Here is a 9,697-nt window from a genome sequence, read left to right as displayed (position 1 = left end):
GAGCAAACTCCCATTCGCACTCTTGGGATACCGAACCTCCATTCGAACACAGACAGGCGCCACACCCTTCTACCTAGCATACGGTATGGAGGCGGTTCAACCGGTAGAGTTAGAGGTCCCTTCTCTACGGATTCTACTGGAGAGTCAAGTCCCTGAGGCGGAATGGACCCGTCGAAGGTACGAACAACTCACTCTTCTAGACGAACGGCGACTCAACGCCTTGCACAACGTCCAACTATACCAACGACATATACAACAGGCATTCAACAAGAAGGTTAAACCCAGAAACATCCAGGAGGGCGAATTGGTCCTCAAGTCAGTTCGAGCACCTTTACCCGTCGATCCGAAGGGGAAATTCAAACCCAACTGGGCCGGGCCATACCTGGTCAAGAAAATACTTTCGGGGGCGCAGTGAGACTGAGTGACCTAGATGGGGAGGACTTTACAAACCCGACCAACCTAGACCAACTCAAGAAATACTACCCTTAAACCATAACAACCAACGACCTAAGCCTAGTCTTGCAACTAGAAACCACCTCAACCCTTTTCAAGTCAAGTTCCTCAACGTGTTCTGATTTGAAATTGCATGTTTTATCGAGTCTAAGCTGCGGCACCTTGCCCGTTTCAAAGGTCCTTTGATCTGTCAAAGGCAACATCCATTTGCACTAAAACAAAAACCCCTGAACTACGAGCATGGTTTGATTTCACCTCTTCAGGTGAATACATAGGCAGTCCCTCTTATGCCTGAGGGATACAACCACAAAACCCAATCAAATTTACAAAATATTTCGAACTACGATCATGGTTTGATTTCACCTCTTCAGGTGGATACGTAGGCGGTCTTTTCTTACACAAGAAGGATACAACCATCCCCATAATAAAAAAAAACAAAATCACCCACATCAACTTTCAAAAAAAGAAAAGGGAAAAACATTCCCTTTCCCACAAAAATACAAAAAAATGAGCCTTTCTCCCTTCCCAAAAACTCCACTTTCCCAAGTGCAAATGTTTAGGACGATTCAAATTGAATTGCCTTCACCAAATGGATGGAAGAAACAAGCGTTCACAATTTTCGACACAAGCAATCCTCTTATTTAATTAATAATGGGAGGGATTACAATTTCAACAACAAATAAAGATCGACGAGTCAATAACTTGTCAAAGCTAAGGTGTCAACTAAAACACCTAACATAATAAAACTAGCACAAAACGCACAATAACTAGCTAGTACAACATAATAAAAAACTCACAACACTACTACAATATAATAATAAAGCGGGTAATGGAGGTCTCCAATCTTCCATTTTACCCTTGCCTCTTCCTTCGGGGTACATCTTCCCCTTGCTCTTCTTTTTGGCCCGCCTAGGATGGGTTTCTTCCTCGACGGATCTAAGATGGCGACAGCCTTCGGTCTAGCACAAGACCCCATATTCGACCCAAGACGAGCCAATGCACGGCCCACCATATTCTTGGGGCCAGAACTCCTCCTTTTCGGTGGTCTCATCACATCGGGGGTAGCTCCATCAACTTACTCCTCAAAGAAGGCACGGTTGGCCTTGCCAACCTCTCGGTACCTCAAGTCGACAACCTCGTCCTTACGGAATTTGGACCTCTCTTCAGAGGACGGAGCTCTTGACCACTTGACATAAGCGGGAGTCATCCATGTCGTGGAAACGGGGTTTGGTACCTCCCAAAGCGGCCGAGTGGCCCACCACCTTTCGAAGACCTCCACATGCTCGGAGTTCCGGAAAACATTCTCTTGGACAAGAGTATCTTGAGCGGGCACCTTTTGTTGACGCCCCATTTGCCTCATGAGCCTTTCTGGATAAATGAAGGAAACAACCTTCAAACCCACCACCATCAAAGAACGAGGATTAGCACCCGAAGCGGACAACCCCGTGAAGGACCTCAAGTGCCACCACGGCACCACCCAACGGATATGAGGACCACCCTCCTCCGCCAATATTGCGGCCCATTAGGCCTCGGTGGAAGTGAAACTATCCGGGTACAATTTCTTCCTCATGGTAAGATGACGGAAGGAATAAAAAGAAGAATCAACCGGAGGCTCTACATACCTTAGCCTCTCCAATAGACAAACTTGGAGGATCCTTGGGGATCCGAAAGAGGGAACTTCTCCACAAGAGCCTTCCTTGTCCAAAGCTTGGATAATCTCTCCAAGCACCAACAATGATGGATCTCTACCATGCTCTATTTGCTCAATCACATGAATAAGGGTCATGCTACCATGGGATTTTGGCCCCTCCTTCTTCAAGACATCAACAAAGAGGTACACATGGACAAGGAAAAATGCAAGAGCCCTTCTCCTAGCCACCTCCGAGACATTAGCATCTAATCGGTTTGAAAAGATGTTGATAAGAGCCAACATATCCACACCGTGTGGAGCAAGAAGAAAGTTGATTTGGCTTGTTGATAAACCCAACACGGAACGGAATTTCTCCTTATAGCACAATCGAGTGGGAGGAAGCACCGGAACACAACCCGGCCACCCACCAATGGCTCCAACTTCTTCGGCAAGAGGACAAAGCTCACCCTTCGGGAAAACGAAAACATGGTGTTTCGAATCCCAAAACCGAGAACATGCTTCAAGAAATGAAGGTTGAACCTTGACTTGATGGAGCACCAATAATTGCCCAACTCCCATGCAAACGAGTTGATACTTTTCGGGAGGCGACAAATCCCGGCACCATTGTCGCAATGCGTTCTCAAAAGCATCCATGAAATATTTTTGTGGAAGAAGAAGAGGTTTTGTAGAGATGTTTTTGTGTTTCGGATGATGAAACAATGAAGCGCAAACGTCCCTAATTATACAAAATGATCAGCGCGTTTTTTCAGAAAAAGGGGAGAGTTGACTTCCATCGCCAGGCTGCTCGCGCCTCCTTGAGGCTTCCCCAGGATTCCCGCTATTGACTTGTCTCTTTCAACTTGTGTTTTCTCCTGACACCTCAAACCTCCCGCTAGGAAGCTCGCGCCTCTTCGGGATGATCCAGGACTTTTTTGTGTTTCCTCACACTCACACTTCCTTGTTTTAGCGTTTTACGAAATCCGACACGGTTTCCATGACGCAGCTTTAAACATACGGATTTTTCTTTCTTTTTTAAAAGGGGCAAAGGGCTAGTCGCCCCGATCCGTGATGGATCGTTTCCATGTCAGTCGAAATTCTGAAAATTTTTCGATGTCAGTCGAAATTATGAATTTTTTTTGATTTTTCGCGATTTCCCATCATAATAAAAGTCGAAAATTGATAACACGACGTCAATTTCCCGCAAAATTCAAGCACTCACAAATTCGAGTCTTGACCTCAAAAAAATCAAAAATCAAGTATACGCGCAAAAATCCTTTTCTAAAATCCTTTCCTGACGGTTTGAGTTTGAATTTTTCGAGTCACAAATCAATTTCAATAATTTCGATGCAATTTAATTTGCGTCACGAGTTAATTGCTCAAATTTTCAAATAAATTCCTTTTGAATTCCGAACGTGATGACTTGTCGCGGAATTTTCAAAATTCATTTCAAATTTCACTTCGAGTCATCTTGGTTAAATTTTGTTCAAATGCTTTTACGTGTTTACATATATGTATACGTGCTATCTGTTGCCTGTTTTGCACACTAACGATGCAGGAACTGGTGCAAAGCAAAAGGAGAATTGACAGCCGACAGCGCCCCTCCGAAACACAACACAAAAAGCCAAAAATCACAAAATAAACCACAATCCAAAAACACATATATACAAACCGCCTCACGCAAAATACGTCAACACACGTTCGATACAAACGACAGACCATACAAACAGGATCCAGTACAACCATCTATCATACAGACACTGGCCTAAGATAACCGTCTATCATACAGACACTGGCCTAAGACAACGAACTGGGGGCTATCTGCGACCTACCGAACTAAGCACTCCCTACCCTTTCAATCAGAAAAGAAAGGGAGCAACATAAGGAACAGAGGAGCAACAACGGAAGCAGAGGTGGTTACCATGACGGTAATACCTCGTTGCTGCTCCACGACAAAAACAAAAATGGTGCTTGGCAGATTTTGGACGACACGACAACCGAGGACCGTAACTTAGCATGTTACCCCGATGTTGAACCCCACTCAGCTGAATTCAACAGCAATCGAAAGCAGCAACATGGGACAACACACTCATACTGAATCCCACTCATCGGACATCCGGACCTCCGCAGACAACGACCAACGATCGACACTCGATCATTGGCCGGGCAAAGGCCGCCAGGAAGAAACACAACCAAGCCTGTAACAAAAAACAGTCGTTTCTTCCCCTCCAGGATCGTCTTCCTCCTCCAAGGCCTCCACGACAGACCCCATAGGTCCCAAGTGGTACCCTGTGATCAAAAGAATAAACAAAGAACGTCAGCCGAAATTTCGGCACTACGACGACATGAAATGGACAAATCCAAAAAAAAAAAGCAAAACAAACAAAACCATTCACAAAAACAAATACAAACAAAACACGACTCGCCCCTATTTTCAAGCAAAAGACGAGTCAAAACCATCACAAAAAAATACATTCCCGACACAATGGGGTATTTTTCTACGGCTCGAGGAGGCAATTCATGCGCCAATTTGAGCACAAGCCGGCCAAAATTCAAAAACAGCTGCAAAAAAAGGCAAACGTGATTTTATCACGCCTCAAAGCGACCTAAACTACCAATGAGGTCCATTTCAAGACAAACTGACTCAATTCAATCTCAAACAGACGCTTATTTTGTCAGACATAAGACCGTCACAAAAGGCAAAAATTCCAAATTTTGCCCACAATACCCAACAAAGGTCCATAAGGGCAAATATGGTCTCCCCGACTACAATGCAACCTAGTGGGACCCACTACCCAAGCAAACAAACTTGGCATTGCGAAATAAGACGGTTTCTCACCTCACTCAGGTTTTTCGAGCATAGGGAGCGGGAACGGGGACCAAAATGCAAACTAAAAGCACCCCTATACTCCTAAACAGGTTTCTAACCTAATACAAGCATCAATTTTACTCGAAATGGGCTCAATCAAAAACGCCCAATTCGATTTTCTATGGTAAAATTCCGCCCTAATTCAATCAAGCTAAAGATCAACAAATTTAAATGGATTCATGAGGGAATGCATACCTTGAGATGACATTGTTGATGATAGCACGAATCCAAGCGAGCTAGAAGGCCCAACAATGGCGATTTTAGCTTGTTTTGTCGAAATTTGGAGAAGACGAAGATGAATGGGATGCAGCCTGAACTCGCGTCTTTTACAGAAAAAAGGGAAGCCCCTTTGATTCGCAAGAGGGCTCACGCCTCAATCAGGTGTCCCTTTGCTTTTTCACCGAAATTTGGGGTTTGGCCCAATTTCACATATTAAACTTCGAATTTTCATCGACGATATTAAAGGTCGTCATTTTCTCAAGCAAATAGTGAAAATTTAAATTCGCTATTTTCGAAAATTCCAAACAAAATGGCGATCAAAACCGCCAATTTCAAAAATAATGGTGAAATCAAAATTCACTATTTTCCTTAAAAAATTTCAAAAATAATAGCGAGAATCCAAAATCTGCTATTTCTTCAAATCTCAAACGACGGCAATTAAAACCGTCATTTTCAAAAATAGCTGGAAATTAAATTCCACTACTTTCACCACACGTGTCAACGGCGGCACATAAATCGTCACTTCAATTAATAGTGAAGATTCCAAATTCACTATTTCCATCAAATGTCAACGGCGGCACATAAACCGTCACTTCAATTAATAGTGAAGATTTCAAATTCACTATTTCCTTCAAATGTCAACGGCGGCACATAAACCGTCAGTTCAATTAATAGTGAAGATTCCAAATTCACTATTTCCATCAAATGTTAACGGCGGCACGTAAACCGTCACTTTAAACGTAATAGCAGATTTAAAATTTGCTATTTCCTTCAAAATTCAAACAAACAGCGATCGAAACCGCCACTTCAAGTTCAAAAAAGAACGACGAATGGTGAAGATTCCAAATTCACTATCTCTTCCAAATACCACCAGGGGCTTCCTCGCGGAACCCGCTCATTTAAAAAACAATGATAGTGAAAATTCGACTTCATTATTTCCACGGCGGCATCACGAGTTCGCTACGTTCAAACAAGCCCCTTTGACGCGGCTATTCTCACGGTCCATTAATCGATTGCCCCATGGCTGGCGAGCTTTTGTCCGCAAACACTCAAGGACAGATCCCGAAGATGCCTCGGGTACATTTCCTTACAATGGCTGGCGAGCCTTTGTCCGCAAGCACTCAAGGACAGATCCCGAACAAGCCTCGGGTACAGTTCTTTACAATGGCTGGCGAGCCTTTGTCCGCAAGCACTCAAGGACAGATCCCGAAGATGCCTCAGGTACATTTCCTTACAATGGCTGGCGAGCCTTTGTCCGCAAGCATCCAAGGACAGATCCCTAAGATGCCTCGGGTACATTTACTTACAATGGCTGGCGAGCCTTTGTCCGCAAACAAGCGAGGACATATCCGAAGATACCTCAGGTATGACTCCTTCCTATGGCTGGCGAGCCTTTGTACGAAGTCTAACGGACTTTAAACGACTCGCACGGATAGTCGACAGACTCTAAACTGTTCCCGACGACAGGTCCTTGACTCGTACCCTCGAGTCGCCTTGGCGTCGCCCTTCCCGACGGCAGGTCTTTGGCCCGAATCCTTTCGAGCCGCCTCGACGTCGCTTGGGTCTCCAAGTTGTAATCTTTGATTGACCTGGGGGCTCTACTTTAACTTTCGCCCTGTCCAAGTCTCAGTCAAAGTGGAGGCTCTGTAGATACCCAGTATCTGCTGAGACTCCAACAAACACCCGATGATTATCGGACTACAACATGCTTTGGAATCGCGGCGTTTGATCGACAGTTTGTGTACAACTTTACGTCGGAAAACTTAAAACGATTTCAAAAATAAAATATTTCAAAACATTTCAAAAATACCTGGAGTGTTTAATGCACGGCAACGGGGTCGCAATGACACTAACTAGAGTCAAAACCGACACCGGACCAAAAACCGACTGAAAAATTCAAATCCCGACTCCAACAACGAGTCAAACCGAGTCAACCACCAAAAACAAAACATTTCAAACCTTCTACCTTAAGTTTTCTCGGATTCATGAATGGTCAAGTACCAAACATGTGACTACAAAACCTAGGATAGAACAAATCATGATTGCGTTTGTTGTGAAAGCGACAACTCACCTCGAAGAACCGCGAAGTGGCTCGCGCCTCTTTGAGCAGCCCAGGTGGCCACGTCGCTCAAAACTCACACAACCACTCATTCTTCTATAAATACCCCTCAAATGCCACCCATTTGAGACTTACGCGAGTGTCCGCCCCCTCTTTTCTCCCTTAAAATTCTTGACTCGACTTCTTAAGTCACAACCCGACGCGTATTTACGACCTATCGATCGTAAATACAAGCCTTAGACATTTTTTGGTACCGTCATCGTGCATTAAATCACTTCACCGACAACTTCGACCACTACACCATCACTAATATTAAAAAAAAATACTCTCTTTACTTACCAAAACGGTTTTAAACCGAGTTTTTTCCGATCAAACGAGTTGTTACACTTACGTCGGTCACTCGCCATAACCAAACATGTAAGTATGAGGGTGTAAAAATACTATTTTATTATGTTTTCATTTGTTTCATGACTATAACATGCTAAAACGTGCATAACATGAACCAAAACATGGAATAAACGAGAGCAAAAAACCGATTTTTGGCACGAGACGAAGCCCCTTAGGTCGCCAAATGACTTGCCGCGCCTAAATGGGGTGTCCAGGTCAGAGATCAACCGTGTTTGTTCTCGTCCTTTCCCTTTAATTCATTTTCATATTTGTAATCGGTTTTCACCATTTCAAATATTTTCAAACCCTTTTTTATTTCATGTTATTTGTTTTAACCATAAAACATTCTTCACCCTTGGTTCCTCATACCATGACGGTTAAATCGGTGTTTCGGTGATAATATTTGGTTAATGACATTTAAAAGGTATTTTAAAACCTTTTATTCCATTTCTTTGCATTTCTAAAAACAAACATATTAGTCCCCCAACACAAAGTCATCCTTGGTTCTACATACCATGCCAGATTTTAACCCGGGTACGATGATGAGTATCGACTAATTACATTCAATGGACTTAAAACAATTAGTCCATAATTATTTTCAAAACTTTTCATGTCAAGTTTTTCAAACCAAACCCGACACCGAATATTATCAAGATAATGATGATTATTCGAGTCTAGTTCCTCAAATTAACAAATGCGGTCTAAACGAACCCTTCAAATCAAACCGGGTTCAAATACCCATTTTCAACACATTTTATAACGTTTTCTAAAAAGTCAGAACACGGCACATAAACCGTGGGCTAACCCGCGCCTAAACAGGCCCTTCATTTCTCATTTTCAAAACCAGGGAGAGGCCCCTTACACCGCCGGCTGGCTCGCGCCTCATATAGCCGTCTGGTACAAGGTCTGTCCCCTCCCAGCATTAGTCTAGGACTATCTCGACTCCGGTTAGCCCGGATATAGGACGGATCAGATGACTATTCGAAATCGTGTTTGCAAAACACTTTATTAAAACAAATGGATCATGTTATGCACCCTAAACCTAATACGGTAAATGGATGTTTAATTCCCGTCTTGCATGCAAATCAATCCTTAATCCAACTCGACATCTTATACTTGATACTTGGATTAAATCAACCGACTTAGAAAGCTCTCACATGTTAGGTTTAAATTATTGGATGCGCATTCATGCATTTAAACCGTTTTATCAACTTTTGCATTCAACCAACCAAGATCGATCAGTAGAGGCCGCTAAACGCGGGCGGGATTGGGTGTCTGATTAAAAGGCTTCCCAATACGTACCCAATGTGACCATAATTAGCGCATATTTAGTCCCCGAATTAGCCTTGTTCCCATGCTTTTTAGTGCATATTTGGGTCATTTATTGTCTTTAGTTCTTTGTTTTGCATATTCTTTGAGGTTTTGTGTCCTTGGTAGGAAAGGGATACAAACCTTGCATTTTCATGGCAAAATGAGACTAAATTGATTGAATCCAATGACCAAGCATCAAGAAGAGACAAGATTAGAAGGCCTTTGTACATATTATAGTAGTTGGGCAATGATGAAGAAAGATCCTTGCATCCCCAAGGATTTTACGAAGAAAAGGGAAGAAAAGAAGAAGAAACACGGCTGAGCAGCAACCCGTGCGGATTGTCCTGAAGACGCCCGTCCCCAGGACCAGAATCCGTGCGTCTTCTACCAAAGACGCCCGGGCAGCAGCACCCAGAAGACGCCCGGGCAGAGACACAGGAATCCGGCCGTCCCGTGCCTAAGACGCACGGATTCCAAGACAGCGCAAATTCGTTTCTTCAAGCTTCAAGAAAGATGCCCTTCCTTCAGAAAATACCGGCGTTTCCCTAAGTAGGGACTTAATCGTCATTTAAGCCCTTAGTTAACCCTAATGCATCCACCTAATTTCCACTATAAATACCCCATTAGTCTAATTAGAAGAGCATGTTCTTCTTATCAATTCTTAGAGTAGTTAATATCAATCAAATCTCTCTTTAGTTTTGTAATCAACAATTAATCAAGTTTTAATACAAGTTTTATTTCCTTAATCTCGCTTTTGTTCATCCTTTATTTT

The sequence above is a fragment of the Silene latifolia genome, chromosome 10, assembly GCF_048544455.1.
Source record: "Silene latifolia isolate original U9 population chromosome 10, ASM4854445v1, whole genome shotgun sequence".
Taxonomy (NCBI): domain Eukaryota; kingdom Viridiplantae; phylum Streptophyta; class Magnoliopsida; order Caryophyllales; family Caryophyllaceae; genus Silene; species Silene latifolia.
The sequence above is the reverse complement of the archived record's forward strand: the minus strand, read 5'-3'. Positions refer to the sequence as shown.